This window comes from Lycium barbarum, chromosome 4, assembly GCF_019175385.1.
Source record: "Lycium barbarum isolate Lr01 chromosome 4, ASM1917538v2, whole genome shotgun sequence".
NCBI classification, from domain to species: domain Eukaryota; kingdom Viridiplantae; phylum Streptophyta; class Magnoliopsida; order Solanales; family Solanaceae; genus Lycium; species Lycium barbarum.
The window spans coordinates 122,302,059-122,317,055 of NC_083340.1; positions in this window are offsets into that span (position 1 = coordinate 122,302,059).

A 14,997-nucleotide genomic window follows, 5' to 3' on the forward strand; every position below is an offset into this window, starting at 1 on the left:
AGGAATAGAGATAGGCTGAGTGTCTGGGAGTAAGTCAATAGAGAAGTCTATCTCCCACTCTGGAGGAAGACCTGGAAGCTCGTCGGGGAAAACATCTGAAAACTCATTAATCACGGGGACTGACTGAAGTGTCGGCGTCTCGGCGTCCAAGTCTTGCACCCGAACCAGATGATAGATATAACCCTTTCTAATCATTTTCTTTGCCTTAAGGTATGAAATAAACTTACCTTTCGGCAATGCTGTATTTCCAGCCCAATCTAAAACTGGCTCCCCGGGAAACTGGAAGCGAACCACCTTATTCTGGCAGTCAACATTAGCATAACAGGAAGCTAGCCAGTCCATACCCATAATAACATCAAATTCAGTCATATCTAACTCTACCAGATCTGCCTTAGTATCACGGCCACATACAATCACAGAACAGTCTTTATAAACCTGTTTCGCTACAATAAAGTCCCCTATCGGTGTGGCTACCTCAAATGGCTCTATAGGTTCAGACATAATACCAATTTTTCCAGCAACAAGGGGTGAAATATATGATAAAGTCGAACCTGGATCAATTAATGCATACACAGACCGAGAGAAGACCAATAAAGTACCTGTGACGACATTAGGAGATGCCTCCTGATCCTGGCGGCTGGCCAAAGCATAAATGTGGTTCGAAGGACCGCTAATACCAGAAGCTCCACCACGGCCTCTGCCGCGACCTGCTGGTGCTGGAAAACCCTGCCCCGTAGGGCGCATAGCCACTGACGACGATGAAGACCCAGCGGCTGATCCGGTAGGCTGCGCTGCACCACCCGAACTACCCTTATACGGGCAATCTCTCACAGAATGGCCCTGACGGCCACAAGAAAAGCATGCACCGGTGGCTCTGTAGCACTCTCCCGTATGGTATCTGCCGCAAAAAGAACACTGAACCCTGGGTGGCCTCATCTGACCAGAACCCCTATCTGTCCGCGAACCTGAAGCCCTGGAGCTCTGGCCTGCTCCTGAATACCCTGGGCTATCGAATCTGCGACCTGTAGGCTGGGGAGGCGCGCTCTGCGCCGGCTGAGATGAAAATCTGCTAGGCTGCTGCGGCTGTTGGGGCTGTCTGCCCCGAAAATCTCCAGATGACCTGGCCCTCTTGGGCTGTCTCCGATCCTGGCCCCTGTCAGGCTGGTGTCCCCCTCTGCCCCGATCCTCCATACCCTGGGCATGGGCCTGGATACGGGCAATGTCCATACCGGGCTGAGCAGCCAATACTAAGCAGCTATCAACAAAATACCGATCCAGCCCCATAATATATCTGTGCATCCGGTCCGCCATAGTAGCCACCACAGTAGGTGCATATCGGGCCAAGGAATCAAACTCCAAACTATAGTCCCGGATACTGCGGCCCTTCTGCCTCAATAATAAGAATCTATCAGATCTAGCTCGTCGCAACTCTGGGGGCAGAAAATGTCCAAGAAATGCCTGAGAAAAATCGCCCCAAGCTGCTGGAGGAGCGCCGTCCCCCCTGGATAGCCCCCATGACTCGTACCAGTTTTCCGCCACATCATATAACCGGTACGAAGCTAACGCGACTGACTCTGTCTCGGAAGCATTAATCAAATCTAGAGTGCGTCGCATCTTCCTGATAAACTCCTCAGGATCCTCCTCGGGCTTTGTCCCAAAGAACTCTGGAGGGTTACAAGTCAAAAACTCACGGGCTCTCGAACTATCACGCCTGACTGCCCGGTCACCTCCCAGTCCATGCCCCTGAACCTGCCCTGCCACAAGTCTCGTCAGCAACTGGACTGCCTCCCTCATAGACTGATCCTCAGTGCCTGGCCGTGGAGCTGGAGGCTCAGGTACTGGAACTGCGGGAGCTGGCGGTGGAGCCGCCCCCCGATCTGCGGCTGCGGCCGCCCCAATCTCCTCCACGAGTGGCGGTGTAGACGAACCCTCTGTCTGGGGCAAAGTCCCCGGAGCAATATGTGCCTGGGCCCTGGTAATCCTCTGGACCCGGCTAGTCTCTCCCAAGGCTGCTGACTTGGCCTTTTGGGCCACGGTTGCCTTTTTTGGAGGCATATCTGCAAATATAGCCACTCGTTAGGGAGGGGTCATCCTGATAACACAGCTCTATCGCACGATCTAAGACAGAAAGAAGGGTAGTATCCTAAATGCCCTGTAGCCTCCTGTTTATAGGCGTGGTGCACAACACACCGATAAACAAGACTCTACTAGACACGGTCTGTGGACATTCCGAGGACGAACTGCTCTGATACCACTTTTGTCACGACCCAACCCCGTGGGCCGCGACCAGTGCCCTAGCTGGGCACCTATACGTACCCGATAGCCAAATTAGCATATTATCAGAATAATAATATAATAATATTAGTGGATGCTACAGAATTTATCAGAAAAAGCAGACTTGGCACACATAGGCCGATAAGGCCATCATAGAACAAAGTATCCCAAACATGTGTACAGAACCCACACAGATGTATCCACAGACCTCTACAGAACATATCATAATCATAAGACGGGACAGGGCCCCGTCATACCCAGAACAAAGTACATATCCAGATAGCAGTGACAGACTGTACCAAAAGATGGGCTCTGTAGAAGAGAGCGCCCCAAATAGCAGAAATAGGATCCTAAACGTGTGGATCAGCGAACCTGTCGTCAGTACCTGCGCGGCATGAAAACGCAGCCCCCGAAGAAAGGGGTTCAGTACGAAATATGTACTGAATATGTAAAGCGGAATCACAGAAGTCAAATCATAATGGTTACAGAAAATGAGTACAGAATCCAGAGTGTCAAATGCATATTTCCAAAACAGACAGAATGCGTACAGAAACATATGTCATATCATATCATATCATATCCGGTCCCTTCCACGAGACTCGGCAGACAGAATGTGGCCACCCTCCCGACGCTGGTGCCACTATACAGAGGAATCAGAAAAAGGGGCGTGGCCCCGTATCATATAATGTCATATCAAAATGGCCATAACAGATCAGAACAGAATAGGCGGACATGGCACATCATACTCCACATACCCATGTACGCGTATACCTGCCCCCTCACATCGGGACGCGGCGAACAATGCAGAGAATTACGCTTGACAACATATCCTGGCCCGGGTTCAGTGTGGGAAACATTGGGACATCCACGAATGGAGTAGTGAGAGACTAATGCAATTTAAAAATATAATAAATGTTTTCAAAGACTCGATGAAGCGTATCAAAGACAAACAAATCCAATGGGGTCGGACGGAATCATAATAAATGTATTTCGGATATCATAATAAATTACAGAAGTATAACTTTCCCGAAGTCATTCCGAGTGTCAAAATAATTTATAATATTTAACAGAATATTTAAAATAATATTCGTTAAGCGATTAGTAGGGTAATTAAAACATTTCTTTCAAAAATCGCTTAAAAAGGAAGCTTTAACACATTAGGGGCAAAACCGTAAATAGTGGGCCCGCCTCAGAACAAATAAGGTGGCGGGCTCAAATTGTGCCCTCTAAACATATAATATCATCTACGAAGGTTATACAGACATTCTATGACTTTCTGAGTAACTTAGAGCACAATTGCATAATTTCAGAAAAAGCGTATCAAAATGGTTCAATTCTACTGAAGGAAAAACTGAAATTTTGTCTTGCGGATTCCGAGGGCCAAGAGGTCCTTCGAGGCCCGGATCCGACCCTAACACACTAGGGGCATGCCAAGGGAAGAATTGGGTTGCTTTACATACCTTTCACGCTCCTTAAGCCTTTCCAAACTCACTTCCCGTTTCGTCGAAAAACTGCAATTGGTCAAGTTTACCAATTGTAAGCTATGAATACCAAAGTTTCAACTTAATGCATATTTGGCTACCGAAATTTCGGCAGCACTTCCCCTATACATATAGCACCCCGAGAATTCAACTCGGCTAGAAATCATCAACAACAACCCAAACGACAACATCAATATCAACAATGAACATTAAAAACATAAATATCCTTCAACTAGTCATTTTTCTCACAAGTTGACATAATCTTCAATTCAACCCAACTTTCAACTAAGATCAATAATTTCACATTCAATAACAATCATGATCATCACCATTTAGTTCTAGAAACATTTCATATCGTTTTCCTCAAGATATACACTCGATATACATAATATACAACTTTCCGCCAAAGTCATAACCTATGCAAAACATCAAATCTTTGGCATACAACTTCATAACAAGTTTCCAACTTCCAAATTCATCAATGATCATCACTATTAGCAACCAAACAACTTCATTTCCTTAATGTCGGAAAATCATACTAAAACGACATAAGTTTCTACATTCCAATTCAATACAAACTTATATCATTCTAACTTCATTTACATTACAAACATCACAACAACACTTTAACACACTAAACAACTCAATTCCTTTCTATCCCAAACCATATACACCCTACGGCCATATGCCTATTGTTTTCCAATATCAACTAAATTCATCCAACTTTCAATTCCCATATGCATTTCATCACAATCACAACTAGAATATAACATAAATTCAACACATTGTGGCTATACAATTGTGCATACCCACGGCTACACACCTACAACACACACCCACTTTGCAAACTTCCATTTTTTCATACAATCAACACATTTCTATATACTACAACACAATCAAAACTTCATAACACAATAAAAAGGTAGAAATTCTTACCTTTTCTTCAAGTCTTCTTCACTTGGAGATGTGATCACTTTGGTGATTCTAATGCTCCCCACTCCAATCCAACTATACCAAGTTACAAAGGAACCTTAACTTAGTAGGAAAACCACAAAAGAAAAATTTTAGGAGCAAGATTTTTGGTGGTGAATTTTTGCACCTCAAACCCGAAATGCCTTCTTTTTTTTGCTCTTGTTTTGCTCTTCTTTCTCTTCTAAGTCTCTTGAACCTTCTAAGGGATAGTGATCCCTTTATAATTAATTAGCACATGGAAATATTCATTAAAGCCATGGGTTGGGCCTCACTTGGCCGGCCACCCCTTAAACATTAGGCCTAAATATTTTTTTTTTTTTTTTGGGCCAACTCGGTTGGTCCCGAGTTGGGCCTAGCCCACTGACCTTTCGACCTTAAAACGTTCATAACTCCTTGTACCGACGTCACCTGGGAACCCACGACCTATGGATGGAAAGCTAATTCAATTATCTACAACTTCTATTTCAAGGTATTTTCGAAATTCCAAACTTATAATACAGTTTTTTCCCCCCAAAGTCAGGTCACCCGAAAACGTTTTCTTAAAAATATTCGTTTGGAGGGTTTCCACTTTGATTTGGTCCAAGGGTACTTCATGAGTTGTGTTTAACTTTACATATGTGATTCATATGACTTTTCAGATGTTTCAAAAAAAATCTCAGTGTGTGGGCCCCACCCCAGCAGATACTCCGAGGTTCAAAAATACGGGATATAACATTTCGACAGGGTCTTGTCCTATCATTTCTAAATTTTGTATTCTATAGTGGTCTGTAGACAGTAATATGTAGTCATGTTGTTATGCAGCCCCGTCAGCACTTATTTTGTTGTATAGTATGTATATGTGCGGTGGCCAAATCGGCTCGCGTTGTTATCATCAGTGTTTAGGATTATATGTATGCGTTGGCCGTGAGTTCCCGCTACAGTGTCTTTTATGTTGATTATTTGGGAGACCGTATGGCACAATTTCAGATTGTATATGGGTCTAGGACATACAGTGAGAAGTAAGTACAGGCACAGGAGTGCTTGACCAGCAATGGTCGGGTACTTTTCGCGGCTCATCGATTGGGTCGTGACATTAATGATGACTTAATGATGTTTTGGAGAAGAGTTATAACGTCCCTTAGATTGATAATGAGGTGTTAAACAAGTGCTAGGAGGTTCCATAAGGATTGGAGATTAAACGAGTCGACGAGAGCGAGTTCGGAAAAGCTGGGCATTACACGGCCCAACATACTGGCCGTATAAAATATATTGGCCATATGTTAGGCCGTATATTCAGCCCAGATTGGCAGCCTTCACTGGACCAAAAGTATGGCCAAATATACGGTCAGTATAATTTATACGGACCGTATGTTGGTCCATAGAAACAAGACGGGACAGATTAGGAGTTATTAATAAAGGGACCAAGTTCATTTCATCTTCACCCCCCTTCTCTCAAAAACTCTCTAGAACATTTCTCTACACCTCTCCCATAAGAATTCAAGAGATATTAATGATCAACTTCATCAAACCAAGAGAATCAAGTGTAAGAAACTCATTAAAGTTCACCCAAGACAAGAAATCCAAATGGGAGGGGAACTAAGGTTTTTCCCAAGTGAAGTGTTTCCACCCAAATTCCATTCCTACACCATCTAAGGTAAGTTTTATGGTCTTTCCTTGTTTTTTAAGGTATTGAGAGGTTGAAAGACTTGGATTGTAAAATGGATATAGGAAATGGGTCATGAATGTGAGAACAGTATCAATTTTGAGTAGTAACTTGGATTGAGTCGTGATTCTTGATATGTTATTGGTATGATTATGTTATAAATGACATTTAGAACATGGGATAGACATTGTATATGAGTGAATGTAATATTGTGCTATGACCATGGATATGGATGATTTGAAGTGAATTGAGGAATATGGATAATGTAGGTGAATGAAGACTATTGCTATGACGTTGTGAATGTTATTATAGATGTTTGGGAGTTGATATATGATATGGGGGGAAGTTGTATAAATAAAGGAGATGCTGCCCTATTTTTCTCTAGCTCTAGTCAAGTATGCTAAGCTATCGATTGTCAAATGTTAGTATAAACTCTAATGAAGGTAGAAACGTGGGCATTGAAGGAGAACGTCCAAGCGATAGAATAGTTGAATGAAAAGGTATGTAAGGCTAACCCTTCTTTCAATAAGGCATGTTTCCTTGGCCATATATCTATTCTTTCATGAGCCAATGATGACTCCAAATGATTCTATCTTTAAAGCTACTAAAGCTCATGATTCTTGTTATATTTATGACTCTACTAAACCCTTATACGATGAGTGATCCTCTAAGGATAGATGGTAATAAAACGACGATAGTAATGATGTCAAAGATGTTTATGAGCTCCTATGTATATGTGTCTATGTGTGACTATTATGTAACACCGAGCTTATATGGCTGGGTATGATATGTATCGTGCGCGCACCACTGTATTTGGGTACGGATAACCCTGAGCCTTGGTAAGGCCAGGTATGTATAATCACCGAGCCTTGCCATGGCCGGGTATGTAAAACACCGAACCCTCAGGGTCGGGTATGTTATGAATACGATTACGAATATGAACATGGATATGAAAACGTATAAAAATACGGATATGGATTTACAGATATGTACATGTGTGTGTACACAAACACACATTAGAAAATGGAAGGTCCCTATGAAAAGAAAGTAAGTGTTTATGTCGATAGTTCTACTGCCTCCCATCTTATGCCATTTTCTTATGTTGTCAATTATGCTTCTATAATGATGTTGTTTATGCTTTACATACTCAGTAAATTATTCGTACTGACGTCCTTTTTTTTGCGGACGCTGTGTCATGCCCGCAGGTGGCCAGGGAGACAGGCTTGATCCAAAGCTCTATTACTCAGAGACTACGTAGCAGAGCTCCACTTCATTTGGAGTTACAGCTTTTAGTATCTATTCTTTTGTGTACATACTTATGGGCATGGCGGGGTCCTGTCCCGCCTACATGATGTGACATACTCTTCTTAGAGGCTCGTAGACATGTGTATATGGTTAGGTGTATTTGGCCTTGTAGGCTTATATTTTGGATATCCTTTTGTTAGCCCCATCGGCTTATGTACATTGATATGGGCATAGTTGCTAAAGATGTAATAAATGTATTGTTTCCCAATGAGTATAGCATGAATGATGGATAGAAAGTATGATTAAGTTATGTGGCTCACCTAGATGTAAATGGGAATGTATGATAAGAGGTGCTCGGGTGGGGTAGCACCGGGTACCCGTCATGGCCCTTCGGTTGGGTCGTGACAAAAGTGGTATCAGAGCAGCTCTGTCCTAGGGTGTGTCTACGAGCCGTGTCCAGTAGAGTCTTGGTTATGGGTGTGTTGTGCGCTACACTTATAAACAAGAGGCTGCGGGCATTTTAGGAATGAATGACCTTCTTTCTTCATAAGATCGTGCGATAGAGCCATAATATAAGGATTTCCCTTTTCCTTAACTGTGTGTTGTGTATTTCAGAGATGCCTGTGTAGAAAAAGGCTACGGCAGCCCAAAAGGGCAAGACAGTGGTAGGAAAGCGGGCTGAAAGAGCACCGCCAACGGTTGTAGAGGAAAGTGAGTCCCAGCATGCGGCTCAATCTCAGTCCTCTCATTCAGTGCCTATTCCTGAAGAGCACGAGGGAGCCTCAGCCCCAGCTCCTCCACCGGATGCTTCGGGCCAAGATGTAAAAGAGGTCATTCATTTACTCACTCAGTTGGTTACCGCTCAGACTCAGTGGCAGGGTACAGGGCAAGGTGACAGGGCTGTTAGTGCAAGGGCCCGTGATTTTATTAGCCTGAACCTTCCAAAGTTCTTCGAGTCAAAGCCGGATAAGGACCCTCAGAATTTTATTGATGGAATGTTGAGGACACTTCGGTTAATGCATGCTTCAGATGTTGAATCGGTGTAGTTCGTGTCCTATAGATTGAGGGATATTGCGGTTCATTGGTACACAGTTTGGATGGCTTCACGGGGAGCCAATGCACCTCCCCCGGTATGGTAAGAATTTGTAGATGCCTTCCTCTGACATTACCTGCCTCCAGAGGTTTGGCGAGCTAGAGCCGATAAGTTCTTGAATTTGAGGCAAGGAAGTATGAATGCTTTAGAGTATAGTCTCCGCTTCAATTCTTTGGCTAGGTATGCTTTGGCCATGGTAGCGGATATGGGTGACCGAGTGCACCGATTTGTGAGAGGCCTAGGGCCACATTTGATGGATAGGTGCTTGACTGTGTCCCTTCAAGACAACATGGATATTTCACGCATTCAAGCCTATGCCCAAAATTTAGAGGAAAGCCAACAACAACAAAGAAGTGAGCGTGAGCATGATGGGGGGTATAACAAGAGGGCTAGATCTTCGGGTCCGATGAGTGAGTTTAGAGACGGGCACAAACAATAGTTTTCTAGGCATTCAGTCCATTCTATGACTAGTGCGCCTCCACGGTTTACAGGCCCGAGATTTGATCGATCTACTCATTCCGGGCCGAGTCAGAGTTTTTCAGGTTCTCAGTTCAGGGGTGATTCGGGTCAGGCGAGGCCACCCGTGCCACGATGCTCCCAGTGTGGAAAGCTACATTGGGGCCAGTGCTGATTAGGTTCAGAGGTTTGCTATACATGTGGTCGGCCAGGCCATATTATGCGGGATTGGCCCTCGGTTGGCAGTAGAGGTAGGACCTAGCTTTCAGGGTCGATAGCCGGATCTTCATCATCTATACGCCCTATGGGGACAGGTTCACATACGCCAGTCGGCCGGTTGGGGAATCGGTAATAGCTAGCCGAGTATATAGAAATTGCATAGTTGTGATTTGTGACCATCGTACTATGGTTGATTTACATGAGTTAAAAATGGTGGATTTTGATGTCATTGTTGACACCTAATTTTGGCTCGACGTGCTTAAAATTAACGTTTCGGGGAGCCCTGATCGTTAAAAGAGCACGAAATAGCTTTTTACACATTTTTAAATTTTTTGACAATTTATTGATGATTATCCTTATTTTAGGAATTTTATCAATTTATTGTCATCTTTAAGAATCATTATTTTTGCACATGTACGGCGTAATATTACCATTTTGTGCAATAATAATTGTCTCTTTATTTTATAGCAGTACATTTTTATATTTTATACTTACATTATTATTATTTATATTTTATACTTACATTATTATTTATACATGTATTAGTTAACTATATTTTAGTACAGTCCGTCAGTGCAGAGAAAATTGGAGCAATTAATTTTTAAACGCTGAGCAAAAATTCGATCAAGTCAAGGTCTCGTCACCTTTTTAAAAGTTGACATTTGAGGTGATGGGTTGGGTTCTTGATCCATTAATTAATAAATTTTTATACATTGGTTAAAAGGGTGAAATCCCCATTGGACAATAACTCAAAGATTAAAATGAGCATTGAGGGGACAAAGGGGTATGGATTTATATTTTTTGGACAATAGAAGGGGTTAGTTTGTATTATAAAGGAATCGAAAGGGTTATTTTTTTTCATGAACTCATTTTTTTATACAACACTTTCACATTTCAGATTTTTTTCTTTAAACCTTAAACATTTTCTCTTCCCTTCACCCTCCCCCCACGAAACCGCCGCCAGCCCCTCCACGCTGGAGCTCTGAGCTCTGGCGAACGCCGACCACACAACCCTCTACTCCCTCCGCCACACCTCTCTCCACTGCCAGCTTCGTCCAAGCCAACCCCGACGAACTCCCAACGTCGGAGCTCCGGCAGAAACCCACCACGAAACCACCAGCCAAACGCCCGCACTTCTCTCTCTCTCTCCCCTCTTATCCCTTCTGTTATCACGTCACAACCCTCACCACCGTCGGAGCTCCGATGAACACCACCGCCACGAACGAAACACCACCACCACTGGCAGTGACGCCGCCTCCCACCACTTCATCTTACTTTCTCTCCATCAAAACCACAAACCAAACACCCCTTCCCCATTCCGAGCTCCACCACCATCTCCGACGACTCCCGTTTGTTTCGTGTTTTGTACATTTTTCGTATACGTATAATTGTGTTTGTTTGTTGGGCTATTTATTTGCGTTTCCAGGCAATCCTTTTTGTCCCGTTTCAGATCTGGCCAAAGTTGAATTTTTCGGTGACTGTTTGAGTTCTCCGGCCAGCGTTTAAATGACTAATGTTTGATACTGTTTTTTTTTTTGTTTTTGGACTGGTTTTGCACTTATTTTTTTTATTCTCCAGCGATGAGCTTCATTTTCGCGGGCGAAACTCGCTTCTTTGGCTACTGCCTGTTGTTACTGTCGATATTTGACTATTTTACATTACCTTTTGCTCAATAATGTTGGTTTTGTGCCCGTAAAATACTCCCGCGGCCAATGACATTTTTACCCTTTTTACCCTTTAAACTCATTGGGCGAATACTAAACCCAAATGGCTGATGAAGAAATTTCCGTCGATTTCCAAGGCCTCCCATGTACAAAAGACGGGTTTTTATTTTAAGTTTATTCATTATTTCTTTAATTAATTCGATAGTTATTTATTCTCTTATTAACACTTTTAGTTATTTATTCTCTTATTAACACTTTTACTAGGTGTTTACACAGGTACCCGGAGACACATCCCGAAGACGACACTCGGAAGGAACCCGAAGACTTCATCGAATCCTTGTTTGTATTTACTTTCGCGCGTTATTTAAAATTGTACAAAACATAAACTTGTAGTATAGTGGAAACTTTACATTTGGAAAACGGGTTGATATATTTATTTACTTGTCGCCTTGATCGTTTAACTTAAAATTTGTCATTCGCTTTAGGCAAGACTTAGGCCGTCAATACTTTCATAAATAGATTAAATTGACTTGGTATAAATGTTTCCTTAATTAAATTCACACTTCTGACGTGTAGGCAAAAATACTAGTTCATTCTTTATTTTGTATTCTTTATACACTTTTAATACAATTTACATTTTATATTGTTTCGTGTAAACTAATATATATTTTAGTTAAGTTAAATCCACATTTTGATGCTAGGTAAATATTAAGTCGTCCATTTACAAATCTTTTATTCTTTAAACGCATTACACATTTTCACTCATTTTTTATCCACAATTTCTTATACTTAATTTTTACCAATACGTTTTACAATTATTTTGTTCCTGATTCTTTTGATAGGATATTCATTAAACAAAAACTCTTTTTAACTAAACGATAGAAACAAGTCAAATAAATTTCACTTTTCTGAATAATTTCGTTATATAAAATCTTTACACCAATGAATATTCGTAAATTATTTTTACATTCTTTATGCACTAATATACCTAGTTATACAATTCTTTATACATTTTAGGTTTTACGTACACTCTTTTACACTTGAAATATGTTCTTTATATGTTTAATAAACATACATTCTTTTAATATACATAGACGCACATTCTTTATATCCTTGATATATTTATTTTTACATAGTCTTACATTTTTTTTATATTCTTAATATAGTTACACATTCTTTACACTAACATATATATACACTCTTTGTACTAACAGATATACTTTTATACTTACGAGGTACATTCTCTTTATACTCTTTTATATATTCTTTTTTACTATACATTCTTTATGAATACTTGATATAAATACATTTTTATACACTGTATATACTTAGGATATTATCACCTAGTGTAGCTTTTCATGAAGTCATAACATTTTGAAAACAAGTAATAATAATGATAAACAGATAGATAATCCCCCTCTAGTGTTCAGTTAAACTAAGTCTAAGGACTGTCTTTGGGCAGGCTCTGAGGAATGCTTAATACCTTCCCCTCGGGGTAAATAAAACCCTTCTCCAGAATCTTATAGGTTTCGTGGACTAAAAATGGAGTAGACACATAAATACATATAGGTTTCCTATTTTTCCTTAAAAATTAGGTGGCGACTCTAACCCTTTTAAAACCAGTTAGAAGATCCGTGAAGTTGTAAATTATATTGGACCCGTTCAAAATACGGCGTAACAGTCATCATGGGTATGGATTGGTTGGCTTCTTGCTATGCCAATGTTGATTGTAGAATGAAAATGGTTCATTTCCAGTTTCCGGGAGAACCAATTTTAGAATGGAAATGGAGTACTGCGTCACCAAAAGGTAGGTTTATTTCCTATCTTAAGGCAAGGAAAATGATCAAAAAAGGTTGCATTTATCATTTAGTTCGGGTTCAAGATGTAGAAGCTTAACCGCCAACTCTTCAATCAATCCCCGTAGTGAATGAGTTTCCGGATGTATTTCCAGATGAACTTTCGAGCCTTCCTCCCGAAAGAGAGATTGATTTTGCTATTGATGTGTTGCCAGACACCAAGCCTATATCTATTCCACCTTATAGAATGGCTCCCGCAGAGTTGAAAGAATTGAAGGAGCAATTGAAGGACTTGCTTGAGAAAGGCTTTATTAGGCCTAGTTCTTCCTCGTGGGGAGCACCCGTGTTGTTTGTACGAAAGAAAGATGGCTCCTTGCGAATGTGCATTGACTATCGGCAACTGAATAAGGTGACGATTAAGAATAAATATCCTCTTTCAAGGATTGATGACTTATTTGATCAATTACAAGGCGCCAAATGATTTTCAAAGATAGATTTGAGATCCGGGTATCATCAAGTGAGAGTTAGGGAGGAACATATCCCTAAGACAGCCTTCAAAACAAGATATGACCATTTTGAGTTCCGGGTAATGTCATTTGGGCTAACTAATGCACCGGCAGTAATTATGGATTTGATGAACAATGTGTTCAGGCCCTTCTTAGATTTATTTGTGATTGTGTTCATCGACGATATCTTGGTGTATTCTAGGTCCGAGGCAGAACATGCGGATCATTTGCGTACTGTCCTTAGAGTTCTTCAAACTCGAGAGTTATTCGCCAAATTTTCCAAGTGTGAGTTTTGGTTGAACTCAATGACATTTTTGGGGCATATTGTTTCAGCTGAAGGCATTCGGGTAGATAGCCAAAAGATTAAGTCCGTGAAGACTTGGCCAAGGCCCACAACTCCTACGGAAGTTCATAGCTTTCTGGGCTTAGCAGGTTATTATAGGAGATTTGTAGAAGGTTTTTCTTCAATTTCTGCACCACTCACAAAGCTGACCCAGAAATCGGCAAAGTTCCAATGGACAGATGTTTGTGAACGTAGTTTCCAAGAGCTAAAGGATAGATTAACTTCTGCCCCAGTCCTGACACTTCTAGAGGGATTGGAAGGTTATGTTGTTTACTATGATGTTTCAGGCATTAGGCTAGGCTGTGTATTGATGCAGCATGGTAAGGTGATTGCGTATGCTTCAAGGCAATTATGGAAACATGAGAAAACTTATCCAACCCATGACCTTGAATTGGCTGCAGTGATTCATGCATTAAAGATGTGGAGACATTATTTGTATGGTTTCCATGTGGATATTTATACAGATCATAAAAGCCTTCAGTATATCTTTAAGCAGAAGGAGTTGAATTTGCGGCAACGACGATGGTTGGAATTGCTAAAAGATTATGATGTTGATATCCTATATCACCCCGGAAAGGCAAATGTTGTGGTTGATGCTCTTAGCCGTAGATCTATGGGAATTTTGTGTGATGTTCGGCCAGAGAAAAGAGAAATGGCTTGTGAGCTCCTGCAGTTAGCAAGCCTAGGAGTTCGAGTGGTGGACTCAGGTAGCGTGGGAGCTAGCATTCAGAATTCAGCAGTCTCGTCGCTAGTAGTGGAAGTGAAGGAGCGACAATATGAAGATCCCATTCTAATTCATTACAGAAATACACTTCCTCAGAAGGAGAAGTCATCATTTGAGATCTTAGGAGATGGAGTTCTCCGATGCCGAGGCAGAAAATGTGTTCCTGATGTGGCAGGATTACGCCACCAAATATTGAGAGAAACCCATTGCTCCCGTTATTCTGTCCACCCCGGAATAACAAAAATGTATCATGATCTTAAATCTATATTGGTGGAATGGAATGAAGAAAGATATAGCGGAATTTGTAGCTCAATGTTCCAACTGTCAACAGGTGAAGATCGAGCACCAAAAGTCGGGCGGATTGTTGCAAGATATAGAAATTCCAACGTGGAAGTGGGAAGTAATTAACATGGACTTCATTACAAGCTTACCCCGTTCTCAATGTAAGTATGATTATATATGGGTGATTGTGGATAGACTCACGAAGTCAGCTCATTCTTTACCAGTCAGGACTACATAAGTGGCAGAAGATTATGCAAAGTTTTATGTTAAAGAGATAGTGCGACTTCACGGTGTTCCAGT